Source organism: Lepus europaeus, chromosome 5 (assembly GCF_033115175.1).
Source record: "Lepus europaeus isolate LE1 chromosome 5, mLepTim1.pri, whole genome shotgun sequence".
Taxonomy (NCBI): domain Eukaryota; kingdom Metazoa; phylum Chordata; class Mammalia; order Lagomorpha; family Leporidae; genus Lepus; species Lepus europaeus.
This window is the reverse complement of record NC_084831.1, coordinates 109956670-109976489: the sequence shown is the minus strand read 5'-3', so window position 1 is coordinate 109976489 and position 19820 is coordinate 109956670. Positions and strand designations below refer to the sequence as shown.

Here is a 19820-nt window from a genome sequence, read left to right as displayed (position 1 = left end):
AATATTTGAAAGTACATTGGAAAATCTTAAAAGAAGCCTCAGGATATACAACTGAACTCACTGCACTCCTGCCTGGTGCAAATCTGGCACTAGGTACCAGATAAGCAGCCACTTTTTATTCCCTAGGTTCCTCCCTGAAAGGGAACTGGAGAGTCAAGGCCAAGGCATAGGAATGGGTGTCCCCGGTCGTGCATTGATGGGTCAAGTCCCAGCTGGCCCAGACAGTGATTCTGCCCAAAGGAGAACTGTGGGTTAATGCCCTGGCCTGAAGTGCCAGCATCCCATATGGATGCTGGTTTATGACCCAGCTGCTCCGCTTCTGATCCAGCTCTCTGCTGTGGCCTGGGAAAGCAGTGGAAGATGGCCCAAGTCCTTGGGCCCTGCACCCACGTGGGAGACCTGAAAGAAGCTCCTGGCTCCTGGCTTTGGATCCCTGCTGCTCCAGCCGTCGTGGCCAATCGGGGAGTGAACCAGCAGATGGAAGACCTCTCTCTCTCTCTCTCTCTCTCTCTCTCTCTCTCTCTCTCTGCCTCTCTCTCTCTCCTCTCTCTGTGTAACTCTGACTTTCAAATAAATAAGTAAATATTAAAAAAAAAAAAAAAAAAAGGCTGACTGCACACGGATGAGGAAAGGGCCAAGCCGAGCAGGTGGCGCTGGGTATCCTCAGCCAGACCTAAGTACAGGCAGAGTTGAGTGCTCAGGGACAATGGCCAGAGCAGTCCACGTGGAGGGTGCCAGGTAACCTTGGAAAGACGACACAACGTTCTGAACTCAAGGCCAAAGTTGGCAATAGAGAGCCTTTAAAAGACTTTGAACAACAGACAGACTGAGAGTAGTTGTGCTTTAAAAGTGCTTACTTTGCAGCTGGCTGTCTGTGGAATTTTCCATCCCTACTAGCCGGCTGACCCTGAGGGCAGAGACTGTGTCTGGTTCACTGCTGTCATGGGACTCAGGGCTGCTACTGGTCACTTCCATATCACCGTGCAAACAGAAAAAGGCAGCTCCTCTGAGGGATCCTGTCCCTAGAGAGCCGATGCTTAGCTGGGGAGGAAAGCTCTTCCAGGAAGAAGCAGCCCACCCGAGGGAGTACAGCGACCTGGGTTTCAGCCCAACTGGAGCCTCACCCAGGTGCCCCATGGGATGTTAAGTGGAGGCCCTTAGGGACCACAGGTAAGGGGCGTGCTCAGAGGTGATCAGATCACGCACTGAATAGGATAGGACAGCGGGACTGGAAGGGAGAGGAGCGGTCTAAGAGCCTCTACCATTCTCCTGCACTGCTCCAAGAGGTCCTGGATGGTGTGGGCACGAGCGCAGGCCTCCCAAACAAACCTGCGCTGCCCAGGGTTTCAGTGATGCCTCAGCCGGAAAACTGTGTTCTCAGTGTCTCGTCTCCAGGCATCGGCTTCTCTCTGGGACTGTCCCCCTCTTCCTCCACTCTCGGTTGATGGTGTTTAATCTCGAGGGCCACACCTGTAAGGGTGTGTTCTCACGCTAAGAAAGAAACTGCGAAAGGTGCTGTGGAAAATTCTGTGAAACAATAATTGGTTGGCAATAATTGTCTTTTGTGGTGGAGAGAGACTCACTTCTCTTGCCAGCTCCTGAGATACCCTCGAAGACCTCTTGGACCAAAGCCAAGTTCATCTCACGGGCAGCTTACTGCAGGTCTACCACCCTAGGACACTGTGGCACTTCAACTTGCTCCAGCTCTCTCTCTCTCGGTGGCTCTTTTTCCACCACTGGATACTTCACTGGAGTTCCTCCTGGCTTGGTTCTACATTTTACTTCTCTGCACCTTACACACCCTATCCAGCAGTACACCCCCCATAACTTCGGCCCGCACCTCTCTTCCAATTGGACCTCGCAGTGTCTTGGCATCTCCATGTAGGGACTTTGAAGATTTCTCAGAATCTACACACTGAAATCTATCTGATTAGTTTTCAGTTTTATCAGTAAAGTAACATATTCTCAAAATAACAAGTGAAACCACTCAAAGATACAAAAAGAAAAGTTAAAAATCACACTAGGCAGGCATCGTGGTGCCACGGTTAACCTTCCCCTTGGGACATCTGCATCCCACATTGGCAGAGCTCCGGTTTGAGTCCCAGCTGCTCTGCTTCTGATTCAACTCTCTGCTAATGTGCCTGGGAAAACAGCCGATGATGGCCCAAGTACTTGGGCCCCTGCCACCCATGTGGGAGACCTCGATGGGGTTCCTGGTTCCAGAAGATGGAAGATTGCTCTCTCTCTTTCAAATAAATAAATCTTAAAAAGCAACAAAACAACAACAGAAAAAAAAAAAACTAATATCATCACATAACATTTAGGTTTTGCTTTATTGTTTTTTCCCCAACAAAAAATAGGATAATATTGTGTATACTTTCTCTGACTTTATTCTAAAAAACATAATATGAAATTTCCCATCCCACCCCTGTCACATTTACTGCTCTAGACAAAATTCATTCCTCAAATAGCTACTTAATAGTCTATTGTGTGGTTGTGCCACAATTTAGTTCTGAGCGGCACACTCTTTGTTTTGAGGTTTCTGCCTGGAAACAAACAATTCTGCCATTCATCTATACTTTTCAGTAAACTAAAATGGCTTAAATAAGAGTTGTCTTTTCTTTAGATACAAATCAGCTGTTAAAGCACTTTGTCCCGCTGCTTTTAAAAGTATAAGATCTATTTTTAAAGTGTTTGTTAATCATTATTTGAAAAGCAGAGTGAGAGAGGTCTTCCATGCTGTGGTTCACTCCCCAAATGCCGGGAAACAGGAATTCCTCCTGGGTCTCCCAAGTGGGTGGCAGAGACCCAAGCACTTGAGCCGTCCTCTGCTGCCTCCCAGATACATTAGCAGGAAGCTGGAGCTGGAGCCGAGGTGGAGATGCCACTCAATTCCAAGCACTTCCACGTGGGATGCGGTGTCCCGAGCAGCGATTTGTACTGCAGTGCCACAAACCAGCCCCCAAAACTAACAAATCTATTTGTTAGCATTTCCAAGGCCATTGCTGTGTTTAAGTCGTCTACCTCTTCTAGAATCAGTGTTGGCAACTGACTCAAAAATCATCCATTTCCTCCAAATTTTCAAATTTATTATCATAGATTTTTACACAATGTTCCTTTATGATTCTTTTGATATCTTTTATACAAAACTCTTGCTCCTTTCCCCAGATCTCCAGTTTTATGAAAAACAAAAAAAAGAAACATCATGATCCCCAACTTGAAGTCATCTTTATCCCTTACTTTCCACAATTAATCTTCCATTCAATCCTGTTTGCCTCTTAAATAGCTCTTAAGTCTATCTATCCATCTCTCTTGAACATCACTGCCATTGCTTCTCTTAATCTTTATCCTATCTTTACTGAAATATGGCAATGTCTTTTAACTTCTGCCTCTCTCCACTTCCCTACTTGCCTGTCACTGTGCCATTTCCACACTGGAACCAGAGCAATCTTAAACTTTCTATTAGATCATGTCTCTTTCTTGCTAAAACCCCCATAAACAGGTTGCACTGCTAAGTTCTGGGGCTGACGCTGTGGTGTAGCGGGTAAAGCCACCACCTGCAGTGCCGGAATCCAATATGGGCGCCAGTTCAAGTCCCGGCTGCTCCGCTTCCAATCCAGCTCTCTGCTGTGGCCTGGGAAAGCAGTGGAAGATGGCCCAGGTCCTTGGGCCCCTGCAACCATGTGGGAGACCTGGAAGAAGCTCCTGGCTCCTGGCCTCAGATCAGCCGTTGCGGCCCATCTGGGGAGTGAACCAGCAGATGAAAGACCTCTCTCGCTCACTCTCTCTGCATCTGCCTCTCTGTAACTCTGCCTTTCAAATAAATAAATCTTAAAAAAAAAAAGTTCCAAAGTCCTTCTTTATGCCTCCATGATCCTATATGATGGATGCTTGCCTGCTTTTCAACTGTCAGCTCTGACTACTATCTCTCTCCTCCATCTCTAAAGTCTTACCCCAATGCCATTCTTCATTCCTCTGAAAGCACCAAGTTAGAAAGAAGAGCTTATTTAAGTAAAGGGTATTATAAAAACTGCCTCTCCATCTTGAAGAAAGCTTAGGTTAAATCCCTACCTCACACCATATTTCTAGTGTAGAACACATTTAGAATTTTTAAATCTTGAAATAAATTGTAAGAGAATATATGTATAATCTAAGAATCAAGGAGAAGGTTCTAGTCAAGAAATCAAGGCGCTACCTATACAAGGAAAGATGATATGTTGGGTAATTATATAAACATGTAAACTGGTTGTATGGCAAAAGATACCACAAAAAGGTAAATAATAGTTTGGCATAAAATATTTACAAGGTAAATAAAGAAAAAGGTCACTATATGTGTCAACAAACTCTTACTGGGAGAAAAAGATGTGTGGCAAGCACAGTTACTCAGCTGATTAAGCCTTCACTTGGAATGCCAGCATCCCTTATCAGAGGGCTGGTTGGAGTCCTGGCTGCCATTTCTGATCCAGCTTCCTGCTAATGTGCTTGGGAAAGCATAGGAAGATGGCCCAAGTGCTTGGGTCTCAGCCATCTATGTGGGAGACCCGGATGGGAGACCCGGATGGGAGACCCAGATGGAGTTGCTGGCTCCTGGCTTTGTCCTGGCCCAGCCCTGACTGTTGTAGCCATTTGTGGAGTTGACTATCAGAAGAAAGATCTCTCTCTCTCTCTTTTCCCTCTCTCCTTCCCTCCCCACTCTCCCATCACTCTGCCATTCAAATACATAAATAAATATTCTTTTTTTTTAAAAAAAGATAAATGGGGCCGGCGCCGTGGCTCAACAGGCTAATCCTCCACCTAGCGGTGCCGGCACACCGGGTTCTAGTCCTGGTCGGGGCACCAGATTCTGTCCCAGTTTCCCCTCTTCCAGGCCAGCTCTCTGCTGTGGCCAGGGAGTGCAGTGGAGGATGGCCCAAGTGCTTGAGTCCTGCACCCCATGGGAGACCAGGAGAAGCACCTGGCTCCTGCCTTCGGATCAGCGCGGTGTGGCGGCCATTGGAGGGTGAACCAACGGCAAAGGAAGACCTTTCTCTCTGTCTCTCTCTCTCTCTCACTATCCACTCTGCCTGTCAAAAATTAAAAAAAAAAAAAGATAAATGTTCCAGAAGACATAGATGAAAGATCTCTTTCTCTCTCTCTCTCTTATCTCATTTTCCTTTGTATGGAAATGCAAATTAAAAGTTTCTTCCAGGTCTCCCATGTGTGAGTGCAGGGGCCCAGGGACTTCGGCCATCCTCTCCTGCTTTCCCAGAAGCATTAGCAGTGAGCTGGATTGGAAGTGGAGCAGCTAGATACAAACCAGTGCCAAATGGGATGCCGAGGTTGCAGGCAAAGGCTTACCCTGTTAGGCCACAATGTGGGCCCCTACCATGCTCTTCTGATTACTGTATCTTTGTAACATATTTTGAGAGCCAGCATGTGATATCTGCTACTTCGTTCTTGTTGAAGCAGATTGCTTTGGCTATATGGGTCTTTTGTGCTTCCAAATAAATTTTAGATTTTTTCCTGTATCTGTGAAGAATGAAATTGGGATTTTGATGGCAATAGCAATAAGTTTATAGACTGCTTGAGAAAATATGGACATTTTAACAATATTAATTCTTCTAACCTACAAACATGGATATCTTCCCATTTATTTGTATCATCTTCAATTTCCTTCATCAGTGTTTCTTTGCTTTCAGTATATAAGTCTTTTACTCCTTGCTTAAATTTACTCCTAAATATTATTTTATTTTCTACGTTACTATAAATGGAATTATGTTCTTGATTTCTTTTTCAGACTCCTTGCTGTTAGTGTAGAACACCAGATAGAAATACTACAATAGTGAAAAAAATGCTACTGATTTGTATCTTGGAACTTCACTGTGAATTTGTGTATTAGTTCTAATAGTTTTTTGGTGGAGTCTTTTGGATTTTCTGTATATAAGATCATGATAACAAGTGTTGGTGAGGATCTGGAGAAGAGGAAACCCTTTCATACTGTTGGTAGGAAAGTAAATTAGTACAATCGTTTTGGAAAATAGTATGGAGGTTCTTCAACAAACTAAAGATAGAATTAACCATCTGATCCAACATTCTAATCCCACTCCTGGGTATATATCCGAAGGAACTGAAATCAGGGTGCATAAGTGATGCATGCATTCCCATGGTCATTGCCCATCATCATTCATAACAGCCAAGATTCTGAAACAACCTAAGGGTCCTTACACAAATGAATGGATTTTAAATGTGAGTTATATACATATCTATATCCATAAGGTAGATAGGCAAATAGAGGGATAGACAGATTAGATACAGATACATGGATAACATGTTGGAATACTATTCAGCTTTAATGAGAAAAACAACAGCAGGAAATTCTGTCACTTGCGCAAAATGGATGGATGAGCCTAGAAGACATCTATGATATGTGAAATGAGTTGGACACAGAGAAACAAATATCACCTGATGTCACTTAGGTGGAATCTAAAAATGTAGAATTCATAGTAGCGGAGGGTAGAATAGTGGGAAGAGGGTGTGGTTGGGGAAAGGGAGATGTTGGTCAATGAGTTGTGAAGTTACAATTAGGTAGGAGGGGTTCCATTGCAAAGCAGGGTGACTATAGCTGTAGTAATATATATGTCAAAATGACCAAAAGAAGATTTTAAATTTTCTAATTCAAAAGTGATAATAAATATTTGAGGTGATGGATATGTTAGTTCTTGATCACTGCACAATGTAATATGCATCGAAAGCACTGAATTACCACACTTGACTCTTTCAACTAAAAATAAAATTTAAAAACAAAAACAACAAAAAGAAGTAATACACTTCTTATCTGATGGATAAATATTAAAAAGGGTAGAAAATCTTCTCCCTGGCAAGAATGTAGGAGAAACGCCACTTCTGAAGCTTTGCTGGTGTAGGTATGAATCACTATTGTTTTTTGGCAATAATCTGACAATATATATCAAAATATTGAAGACAAACATATTCCACTAATCCTACACTTGGGAAGCTAACTCAAGGGAAAAAATAATAATGATACCATCAATAATTACTGACATACTAGACACATTTGATGTGCCAGGTAGTGTTTTAGTTATTCTACAAATATTGACCCACTTTATTCGCATGATGACCCAGTGAGATTATACGCTATAATTATTTACAAATGGACTGGAAAATATACATACAAGGATGGCCACCTATAATACTAATTATAGCAGGATTTATAATAGAGACCAAGAAGCTGTCTGTCTAGAATAGAATAGAACAGAACAGAATGCAATCATCTAGGGGCAACGCTGTGGCAGACCAGGTAAGGCTGCCGCCAGCGGTGCAGGCATCCCATATGGGTGCCGGTTCGAGTCCCAGCTGCTCCACTTCTCTTCTCAGAGACTGACTCACACCCCACAGTTTGCATGTTGAAGTCCTAACCGCAGGCACCTCAGAATATGGCTGTTGAGTGACAGGGCCTTTAAAGAATGCTCAAGGTTAAGTGAGATGATAATCCAATAGAGCCAGAGTCCTCAAAAGAAGAGGAAGAGACGCCAGGCTGGGTGGGAGCCCAGAGGACCGGCTGCACGAGGGCGCAGCAGGAAGGCATCCGTCTGCAAGCCAAGGAGAGAGGGCTCGGAAGGAACCAACCCTGAACCCTGGCGGCACCTTGACCTTGGCCTGCTAGCCTCCAGAACCATAAGAAAACAAACTTCCCTCGTTGAAGCCCCTGGTATGAGGTGTTCAGTCACGCAGCTGAGCAGACTAACACACCCCTGCTGACGAGCAGCCAGGACAGTGACAACGGAAGGGCTCCACCCTCTGTCACACTTCCTGCCACCAGCCAGTCTCCCGAGGCAGGGGCCACAACCACGTTCAGCTGGTGCCCTCTGAAGGGCGTGTTCCTTGCTTTTCTGGGACATTTTTTTTTTAAAGATTTATTTTATTTATTTGAAAGACAGAGTTACAGAGAGAGAGGTCTTCCATCCACTGATTCACTCCCCAAATGGCTGCAACAGCCAGAGCTGAGCTGATCCAAAGCCAGGAGCCAGGTGCTTCTTCCTGGTCTCCCACGCAGGTGCAGGGGCCCAAGAACTTGGGCCATCTTCTACTGCTTTCTTAGGCCACAGCTGAGAGCTGGATTGGAACAGGAGCAGCCAGGACTTGAACCCGTGCCCATATGGGATGCCAGAGCTTCATGCAGAGATTTTAACCCGTTGTGCCACAGGGCTGGCCGCTCTGGGATATATTTTTCCTCCTCTTCCCACCTCCACCAGAAGCTGGGGATGGTCTTCTCGCCCCTCTTTACTCAGAAGCCTCAGCGCTAGGATCACAGGAAGCCAGTACCAGCACCAGCCCCATTCCTCCTTCAGCAAATTTCTCCAGGAACCTAGCAGGTACCCCCGATGACAGTGATGGTAACGATCATTCCTGATGGATGCACGCGAATCAGAAACCTGCTGCGGGAGCTCTCTTCCAAGCCTTCCCTGGGCAGGTCGGGAAGTGAAGAAAGCCCCCAGAGGCTGGGCTGTCCCTCCTCTCCGAGGGAATGCACAGACCCCACCGCTCAGTTTCACCGGTCAGAAACCACAATATTTGTTCTTGAAACACGCTCGAGGAGACCAAATGCCAAGGAAAACGTGGCACTTTACCATAGGTTTATGAGAGTTTATAATCTACAATCAGTGTTGAGGAAATAAAATTTGGCCTTTTGTGGCCAGGTGCCCCTACAATGAAAGCGAGTGGCTCGGCCCACCCAGACCAAACAGCAACAAGGAGAGGAAAGGATAGAAAAGGAATGAGTGACGTTTGCTACCTGTGCATCAATTAGCATTGTTTATTAAACACATCATAAAAATGCAGGGTGGGGGAGGGGAGACACCGTGCCAAATGCCTGGGCCTGGGTGAGACAGCTGTTTTGCATTTGGCTTTAGTTCCTAGGCTTCGTAGAAAAAACTGGTTGTTATCTTGCTACCAAATCCAAGCCTCGGGAGGTAAAGGCAGAGTCAAGTCTGCCTGCTGAGCGGGAGGACACACTCACTGTCCTCATTCCACACCCCGCACCAGGAGGGGCAACACCCTATTGCAAGCCCCCTTCAGAGAAAGGCTGTTAACAAAGAAACATGGAAGTTAAACTCCCATCTTCTACGAAGTCGTGCCTCTCACGGCCACCTCCCAACTCATTCTCCCCTATCACCATGACAGCCACTGTTAATCAGAAGGGAAAGGAAGCCTTTATCCTCAGCTCAGGCAGTTTTATTTCATTCGAATAATGATCTTGTCTCGTGGTAAATTCTTGCCATAGGACAGCACCAGGCAGCAAGTCATTAGCACGGGAGGGAACCAAGGGCTCTGGGCTCTTGGCAGCAAGGACTATCTAGATTCCGGTTTTCTCTTTAACATCCAATTAAAAGCACGATTACATAAATCCTTAGCTTCCGAGCTCTAGGCCTCAATCATTAAATGAGACTCAAATGGCCCAAGAGGAAAGGCCGCGTAGAATGACACTGAGCTGCAGGTTAATCATACAAAGGCCCTATCAATGAGGAAGTGAAACACAGCGCACGGTCACCCACATCCATAGCTCTCCACGTCTAGCAGCTTTTTCAACAAAACATCTTTTGTGACTATTTCAGGTTAATGAAGATGACCCAGTTAAAGGAATATGAAGCCATGGCTGAACTTCTTAGGGAATTATAGTGATTCTCCTCTCCCAGCCGGGGACATAGTCACTCTTCTTCATGGGGTTTGTAACCCTGAGTTGGAGAAGAACCAGCTACTCCTAGAAAGGCTGCTAGGTAGGGCAGATAGAATAAATACTCGATACACTTGTCTGCCATCTGGCGGTCTACGACTAACTCGGCTTCACTCTCATGATAACTGGAGTTCATGTTTTTCTCCTATAAGCCTTACACAAAGTCTCTCAGGATAGCTGTGTGCATTGGAACACTGGTAATACACTGCTCTACACTGAACCTGGCACCATACTACAAAATTGCAAACTCAGGAAATAAGAAGGGTCCATGTTAATGATGAGGACACAGACACTTAACAGGATGATAATAAGTACGACAGTGACAATAGATACAAATAAAAACCATGACTTCCCGGTATATTAACTAAAATTTCACTGAAGAAGGGGAATTTAGATTGAGTCACAAAACGTAGGAAGAATTCAGGGGGCCGTTTAGGAAGGAAAGAGTGCTGGAGGAAGGCAAAATAGGCCCAAAAGCAGGCAGGAAGTGACGTCAGTGACAATGGCAAAGACCTTTAAAAATTCCCCAGCCCATAAGAATAATGAGAAAACTGGCAAAAATTCACAGGATCCACTTTTTTCATAAAGAGGAAATTAAAGACGTGCAGCAGTCTGAGAGGCATTCACCCAAGAAAACCAGGAGCCCTGACAAGACCACGTTACCTTGCGCCCCGTTCTCTGTCCAGCTCTGCAGCAGCCTTCACAGGCGTGGTGAGAGCCGGCACCTGGGCAGCGTCCAGAGGAAGCAGAGCAGTTCCTTCCCAGCCTCTTTCCTGGAGAATTCCACCCTTGACCCTGCGGGTGCAGCTCTGGGAGGCCTCATTTGCTACCTCTATTTCACCTGGCTCATTGCTCCACGGGGCAAACAATCTCTTCCTTCAAGCATTTGTCTGAACAATTAGGAGTAATTATCTAACTTTATGGCTGGCTGAACAAGTGGGCAGAAGTGAGGGCAAACAGTACAATAACCATAGAACTTGAAAGGAAAAGCAAAGGAGGGAGATATCCACAGTGGCTGTGAAAAGCTCCGACATTTTTCCAAGATCAGAAGACCATACCTCAGGGTAGGACTGCATGTGTGCCCAAGGCCAGACACCTGCCCAGCAGAGACCTGGGAAGGCCCTGAACTCTTCCGCTGACTTGAGTCTCCGCACAAGGACAAAGTGAAGCCTGAGGCTCAACTGTTAAATTCTGGCTGTTTGTTGGAGACAGGACCCAGCAGATAACAGGGCTTCTTGGCAAAGCCTGGGAAACTTACTGGTTCCTGACAGTGAAAAAAATGTCTGTCCAATCATTAGATGACAACTAATTAAGCTACATGACGAAAGACTTCTGTGACCACACACACAATAAAGAATTTTACAGAATTAGTTCCCAACAGCCACTATACAAACAGCAAATAGCAAACAGGAACAACACCAACAACAAGCACTGGGAAGGGAGAATCTGATTTCCAAAGATGTCACATTATGTTATTGACAATTTCCAATTTTCAACAAAACCATGATGACACATGCAAAGAACTAAGACATGGCAGCCCACGCCCAGGAAACGGCCGTCGTTAGAAGCTGCTCCTGAGGAAACCCACACATAATATTTATTAGACCAAGTCTTTAAATCAGTTATTTTAAATATGTTCAAAGAACCAAAGGAAAATATGGAAGCAATGTCTCGCTCAATAGAGATTATCAGTAACAAAACTGAATTTGCTGTTAACTCACCACTTGGGGCACCTGCACCTCGTGTTGGGGTGCCTAGTTTAAGTCCTGGCTCCTCCGCCTCCAGCTTCCTGCCACTGTGAGCCCTGTGAGGTGATAGATGATGGGTCTCTGCCACCCATGAAGGAGGCCCGGATGGAGTTCTGGGTTCCTGGTTTTGGCTCCTGGCCCAGTGCTGGATGTTGTGGAGCAGCAGGCTGAGCCTCTGCCTGCGGTGCCAGCATCCCATATAGGCACTGGTTCAAGTCCCGGTTGTTCCACTTCCGATCTAGCTCTATGTTAATAGCCTGGGAAAGCAGCACAAGACAGCCCAAGTACTTGGGTCCCTGTACCCATGTGGGAGACCCGGAAGAAGCTCAAGGCTTGTGGCTTCAGATTGGCCCAGCTATGGCTGTTGCAGCCATTTGGAGAGTGAACCAGCAGATGGAAGACCTTTTTCTTGAACTCTTCCTCTCTCTGTAACTCTACCTCTCAAATAAATAAATAATCTTTAATAAAAAAAAAAAATCATGAACCAGGATCAGCATCATGGCATAGCAGGTTAAGCCACTGCCTATGATGCCGGCATCTGTTATGGAGGCCAGTTCGAGTCCTGGCTGCTCCACTTCCGATCTAGCTCTCTGCTATGGCCTGAGAAAGCAGCAGAAGATGGCCCAAAATAATACTTGGGTCCCTGTACCCATGTGGGAGACCTGGATGAAGCTCCTGGCTCCTGGCTTCAGCCTGGCCCAGCCCTGGCTATTTTGGCCATTTGGGGAGCGAATCATCAAACGGAAGATCTGTTTCCCCCTCCACATCTCCTCTCCCGTAACGCTGCCTTTCAAATAAATAAATAAATAAATAAATATTTTTTAAAAAAAGAAATAAAAATCATGAACCAATTTTTTGATGGCTGTAAGAGACACACGCTTTAGATTCAAAGACAAAAATAAGTTGAAAGAAAAAAAGATGGAAAAAGAAACAGCAACCTAGAGACTATAATGGGTATATTAATAACAGGAAAATTAGACATTGATATAAAAATTGTTACTGGAGACAATGAGGGATTTTTTAAAATGATAAAATGGTCAACTCACCAAGAAAATATAATTACAAACATACATACATATACAACAATGAATGCCCTATATACATGAAACAGTAAGCAATATTAATTAAAGGGAAAAGATATGATTAAACAGTAATAGTTTAAAACTCCAATATCTCACTTTCAATAGTGGACAGAACTACTATGCAGAGCAAAATGAAATATAAGGATAAACCAAATGGAGTAACTAACATCTACAGAACACTCATCTAACTATAGCAGAATATACTCTCTTTTCAAATGCACATAGAACTTTCCCCTGAGAAACCACATTCTTGACCATAAAAACAAACCTTAATAAACTTAAAAGAGTGAAAAATACTACAAAGTAAGTTCTCTAATTTGAAATAGAATGAAATAAAAAATCTATAAAAGAAGGAAATTTGAGAAATTCATAAATATGTAAAAATCAAGCAATGCATTCCTAAATAACCAATGGGCCAAAATTAAATTATAAGAGGGATTAGAAAATACTTATGAATGAATGAACAAACATACCAATAGTTATAGGAGTCAGAATCCATAGCTGTAAATGACTACCTCAGAAACAAAGAAAGATCTCAAATCAGTAACTTTAAATTTCTACATAAAAAAAAAAAAAAAAAAAAAAAAAAGCAGAAAAAGAAGACCAAAGGAAACTCAAAGATAGCAGCAGGGCATAATATGGATGAAAACAGGAATAAATGAATTTAAAAAAAAAAACACACAATGAAACCAAAAGTTGGTTGTTTAAAAAAGAAGAACAGAGGCCGGAGCTGTGGCGTAGCAGATAAAGCCAACGCCTGTAATGCCAGCATCCCATAAGGGCGCCGGTTGGAGTCCCGGCTGCTCTACTTCTGATCCAGCTCTCTGCTATGGCCTGGGAAAACAGCAGAAGATGGCCCAAGTCCTTGGGCCCCTGCATGCACGTAGGAGACCTTGAAGAAGCTCCTGACTCCTGGCTTCAGACTGGCACAGCTCCAGTCGTTGTAGCCATCTGGAGAGTGAACCAGCAGATGGAAGACCTCTCTGTCTGACTTATCTCTCTCTGTAACTCTGTCTTTCAAATAAATAAAATAAATCTTTTTAAAAAATCAACAATTCATAGACGTTTTAGGCCATTTATGACAAATTCGTAAGTAACACATCCTTGATGGTAAAAGATAAAGATCAGAAACAAGAGAAGGATGTTCACTCTCATCACTTCTAGTCAACTGGTTCTGTAGGTTCCAGTTGGCATAATTAGGCAAGAAAAAGAAACACATGGCATCTGGACTGGACAGGAAAAGAGGCAGCACTATTTCTACTTGTGGATGACCTGATCTTGTGTATAGAAAATCATGAGGGGGTGGTGCTGTGTGTGGCACAGTGGTTTAAGAGCCACTTGGAATGCCCACATCCCATATCAGAGTGATGACCACTTCTTTCCACTGAAGTCTCACCCACAGAGGTCCATCATGTAGGACATTTTTTGCCACAGTGTCTTGGCTTTCCATGCATGAAATGCTCTTGTGGGCTTTTCAGCCAGACCAGAATGCCTTAAGAGCTGATTCTGAGGTCAGAGTGTTAGTTAAAGCAATTGTCATTCTATGAGTCTGCTATATGGACTGCTTCCCATGTTGGAGCATTCACTCCTTTTTAATTCTATCTATCATTATTACCAAACACTTAATCCTATTTATATGATCACTTTAACACTTATCCTATCTATATGATCACTCTTCCTTTTAAATATAAAGTAAGTAAATCTTAAAAAATGAAAAAATCATAAGGAATACACACAAAATCTATTAGTGCTAACAAATGAGTTCAGTACAGTTACTAGATACAAAATTAAAATCCATATACAAAAATCAGTAAAGTCAGTTTATTATTGTAAATTGTCAATGAATAATTGAAAATAACTAAGAGACCAATTCCACTTATAGCAGCATCAAAAATAATGCAATACTTAGGAATTCATTTTTAAAAAGAAGTGCAACATTTGTACACTGAAAACTATACAACATCAGTGATGAGAACATATCTAAATAAGCAGAAATACAGTCTGTGTTCATGGAATGGAAAACTGACTCAACTATTATTAAGATGGCAATGCTCTCCAAATTGATCTACAGATTCAGCCCAATATTTATAAAAGATCCTGTCACCTTTTTTGGGGGACAAGATTGACAAGCTGATTCTAAAATTCACTAGGAATTTCAAGGAACAAAGAATGGCTAAAGCAGTCTTGAACAGGAACAAGGTTGGATTCATGCTTTCTAACTTTAACTTCTGCAACTTAGAACAAAGAAACTATAATCATGACTGTGTGGGACTGGCATAGTTTACACAGAGAGAACAATGGAGTAGAATTCAGAATTAGGGAAAAAAATGCATACCTCTATGGTTAACTGACTTTCAACAATAGTGTCAAGATAACTTTATGGAGGAGAATAATATTTTCAAATATAGTACAAGGACAATGAGCTTTCACACACAAAAGAATGAAATTGGGTCTGTCTTCCACACCATATGTAAAATTAACTAAAAATGGAACAAATATCTACCTCTAGGAATCAGAACTATAAAACTCAGGAGAAAATATTTGTACAGGTATAAATCTTCAGATTTGGGAGTAGTAATGATTCCTTAGACGTAACATGCAAGGGAGCTCACTCAGATTCTTTTTTGTAAGGGCACTAATCCCACTCACGAGGGCACTGCCCTCATGATCTAATCACACATCTAAGGTCCCACTTCCTAAAACCATTTTTTTTTTTTATTTGACAGGTAGAGTTATAGACAGTGAGAGAGAGAGAGACAGAGAGAAAGGTCTTCCTTCTGTTGGTTCACTCCCCAAATGGCCACTATGGCCAGTGTTGCACCGATCCAAAGCCAGGAGCCAGGTGCTTCCTCCTGGTCTCCCATGCGGGTACAGGGGCCCAAGCACTTGGGCCATCCTCCACTGCCCTCCCGGGCCACAGCAGAGAGCTGGACTGGAAGAGGAGCAACTGGGACTAGAACCCAGAACCCATATGGGATGCCGGCACCACAGGCAGATGATTAACCAAGTGAGCCACGGCTCTGCCCCCTAAAACCATCATCTTAGGTATTTGTTAAAGGGTTATTTTATTTATTTTAAAGGCAGAATTACAGAGAGGATGAGAGACAGCGAGTGAGCGAGCCTGGGACTCTATACGGCTCTCCTACATGTGTGGCAAGGGCCCAAGAAATTGAGCCATCTTTCACTGTCTTCCCAGATACATTAGCAGGGAGTTGGATCAGAAGTGGAGCAGTCAGGACTTGAACCTGTGCCCATATGGGATGCTGTGACACAGCAAGTTAAGCCACTGCGGGCATCCCATATGGGCACAGGTTCAAGTCCTGGCTGCTCCACTTCTGATCCAACTCCCTGCTAATGTATCTGGGAAGACAGTGAAAGATGGCTCAATTTCTTGGGCCCCTGCCACACATGTAGGAGAGCTGTATAGAGTCCCAGGCTCGCTCACTCGCTGTCTCTCATCCTCTCTGTAATTCTGCCTTTAAAATAAATAAAATAACCCTTTAACAAGTCACAATGCCTGCCTCATTTTTTTAAAAGAAGACTTGCTTATTTATTTTGAAAGGCAGAGTTACAGAGAGAGGGAGACAGAGACAGAGATCTTCATTCATTGGTTTGTTCCCCAAATGGCTGCAATGGCCACAGCTGGACCAAGCTGAAACCAGGGGCCAGGAACTCCATCCAGGGTTTCTCATGTGGGTGCAGGGACTCAAGCACTGAGGCTGTCCTCTGCTGCTTTCTCAGGTCCATTAGCAGGAAGCTGGATCAGAAGTGGAGCAGCCAGGTTTCAAATCAGCATCCATATGAGATGTCAGTGTCGCAGGTGGAGGCTTAACCTGCCATGCCACAGTGCCTGCTCCCATCACCTTAGGTATTAAGATATGAATGTGGCCGGTGCCGCGGCTCACTAGGCTAATCCTCCGCCTTGCGGCACCGGCACACCGGGTTCTAGTCCCGGTCGGGGCACCGATCCTGTCCCGGTTGCCCCTCTTCCAGGCCAGCTCTCTGCTGTGGCCAGGGAGTGCAGCGGAGGATGGCCCAAGTCCTTGGGCCCTGCACCCCCATGGGAGACCAGGAGAAGCACCTGGCTCCTGCCATCGGATCAGCGCGGTGCGCCGGCCGCTGCGCGCCTACCGTGGCAGCCATTGGAGGGTGAACCAACGGCAAAAGGAAGACCTTTCTCTCTGTCTCTCTCTCACTGTCCACTCTGCCTGTCAAAAATAAAAAAAAAAATAAAATTAAATTAAAAAAAGATATGAATGTGGTGGATATGTAAACATTCAGACCATAGTACATATGTCGTATAAAAATTTGTATATGAAATGTTCACAGCAGCACTATTCATAACCAAAAGTGGAAACAATCCAAATATCCTTTGACTAATGAGTGAATAAATAAAATGTGAGGAATCTGGGATGAGCATTTAGCCTAGAAGTTAAGATGTCCATGTCCCATATTGGAGTAGCTGGGTTTGATCAAGGCTCCAGTTCCTAACTCCAACTTCCTACTAATGCAAATTCTAGGAGGCAGCGGTGATGGCTCAAGTAACTGTGTTCCTGACATCCATGTGGGGAAACTGAATTGTGTCCTAGCTCCTGACTTTGGTCCAGCCCAGTCCTAGCTCAGTCCCAGAGGCTGAGGGCATTCGGGGGGTAAACCAGATGAGAGGTCATTCTATATCTCTCTCCTTTTCTCCTCTCTCTCAAGTGAGTTAATTAAAGTTTAATATATCCACAAAATGAAAAATATCATTTGACAACAGAAAGGAATGAAGTGCTGATATATGCTATAGGATAGGCATACCTTGAAAGCATTACAGGAAGTGAACGAAATCAAACATAGCAGGACGTATACCCTATGATTCCATTTATAAGCCATGTCCCTATTAAGTAAACCCATAGAGAAAGAAACTGAATTCGTGATCGGCAGTGCCTAGGGGCAGATGGGAATGGACAGGGACTGCTAATGGGTAGTTTCTTTTTTCAGTGAGAAAAATATTCTGAAACCACAAAGTGGTGATGCCTGCTCAAACTTGTGGATATGTTAGAACACTGACATACCTTAAAGAGTGAATTTTATAGTATGTGATTTATATCTTAATTTAAAAACAGAGAAAACATGGAGGCTTACCATCTTTCCTAAAGCATTCTCTGTGTTTTCTGCCTCCCTACAGCATAGTAGCCAGCAGAACTGGACTGCAACTGATGGCAGGCTTGTCTGTCTACTCTACCAGTCTTATCCTTCAAAGCAGAACTTCTCATACAGGATTTTGTTTTCCCAGAGTTCAGCATAGTGTCTAACAGGGAGTAGGCTCCAATAAATAATCTTTAAAAGACAAACACACCCACAATATGGGTATTAAGGAAGCTGGAAGGGGTTTGCTGTTGCTGGTGTCCAGTGGGACTGCTATGGCTTAAGGCCTTTAAGATCACCAGTGTCCAGATAAGAGCTGGGTCTAACATGCAGCTTGTCCTGAACTTGACCTGTAGGGAAGGGGAGCCACTGAGCGTTTTTAAGCTGGGCAGGAAACGATAGCATTTGCCATGTGGAAACAAACCCCCCTAGTGGCAAGAAGGAAGAAGGCAGCAGAACGGAGAAATTAGCAGGCCAGCGAATGGCAGCAGATTTCCAATTAAACGGCAAAATGGCAGGCATTTGGCACAGTAGTTAAGGCACCACTGCTTGGGATGCCTGCACCCCGTATCAGAGTTTCTGATTTCAAGTTCCAACTCCTCTCCTGATTCCAGCTTCCTGTCCCTGCGCACTCCAGGGGGCAGAAGTTCAAATAGTTGGGTTACTGCTACCCATGAGGGAGACATGAACGGAGCTCCTGGCTCCTGGTTTTAGCCTGGCTCAGCCCTGGTTGTTGCGGGCATTTCAGGAGTGAATCAGAAGATAAGAGATCTCTGTCTATTTGTCTCTTTCTACCTTTCAGACAAATAAATTAGAAAAAAAAATTTAAAATGTCAAGTCCAGACATGAAAATTCTCCCTCTATTTCCACACCACGCTAATCGAAACGATCAGTGGAACAGAAAACCAGTGTTTTGCCTTTTATTCACATTGGTAGTGAGGAGTGACACCACCACCATGTCATGAACTGCAGATGGATACACATCACGAGACTGGGAGCCAATTCCACGTGATGGCAATGTGAGGCTAGGGTACATGTTCCACTATAGATGTAGGGGTTCTAATCAAACCCCTATTCCCTGATTTGAAAAGAGAGGGTGGGATCCAGCCGGATGAGAGGTGAGGTACCTTTCTTGATTCATCATTCATTCTCTGCCCATCAGGCTCAGGAGCTGTGGCACTGGAAATCGCTGGAGGGAGAAAGCCCATCCACGAAGAGATCCTTCCATAGCGGGGAGAGTGAGCCGGTAGGAACCCAGCTATTGCCATATAGACCGCTGGGATGGCAGGCAGGCCAAGCAGAAAATGAAGTTTGACATTAGATCCTGGTTTGGAGGCTTCTCCACGCCTACAGGAGACAAAGTTCCCCTGGTGGCACAGCCTGCAGCACCAGCTCTATAGCTCCATGCTTGGAGGCCGGGTGCCTCGGACTAGTCTGCAAAAGTTTTATCACCAAAATCAAAGTTAAAAATCTAAGGAGCTGGCCGGCGCCGCAGCTCACTAGGCTAATCCTCCACCTGTGGCGCCGGCACCCCAGGTTCTAGTCCCGGTTGCTCCTCCTCTAGTCCAGTTCTCTGCTGTGGCCTGGGAAGGCAGTGAAGGATGGCCGAAGTGCTTGGGCACCTGCCCCCACATAGAAGACCAGGAGGAAACATCTGGCTCCTGGCTTCGGATCAGCGCACCAGCCGTAGCGGCCATTTGGAGGGTGAACCAATGGAAGGAGGATCTTTCTCTCTGTCTTTCTCTCTCTCACTGTCTAACTCTGCCTGTCAAAACAAAAAAAATCTAAGGAGCTAAGCATTCAGGTGAGGGGGTGCAATGAGAATCCAACAAAGCTTCTGGCCAGTATCAGGACTGGGTTTGTTCTTTTCATTCACAAGTCAGTGGACAAGAGAGATGAGACTGTGAAAAGGTTACAGGACCTAAACCGCGGAGGGAAGCCATCACTCGGGAGGTGGGGCATGAGGCTGTTGATGAGAGATTTACCCCGAGAAGGAAGAGGCGGGCCCTTCTGCTCCCTGATGTAAACAGAATCCAAGAAACGTGGCACTGACTAAATAAAAGGCCGACGGTGACATCCCAAGGTGACAGAGAGGGAGAGGACTGGACTGCATTGATAAAGGAGTGTGAG

General features: G+C 44.6%; 1 protein-coding gene across 3 annotated transcripts in view; it reads right to left on the bottom strand.

Annotated features, from left to right (window-relative positions):
- MAB21L3 (mab-21 like 3) overlaps positions 1 to 19820 on the bottom strand; it is a 54866-nt gene that overhangs the window by 28316 nt on the left and 6730 nt on the right. Inside the window, exon 1 of one of the 3 annotated variants that reach the window (XM_062192040.1) lies at positions 16692 to 16747. The exons of 1 other annotated variant lie outside the window; for it this stretch is intronic. The gene's annotated coding sequence lies outside the window, so the exon portion shown is untranslated. Of the gene's footprint in view, positions 1 to 11451; positions 11603 to 16691; positions 16748 to 19820 lie in introns of those variants that run through there. One more of the 3 variants, XM_062192038.1, reaches the window with a different exon arrangement.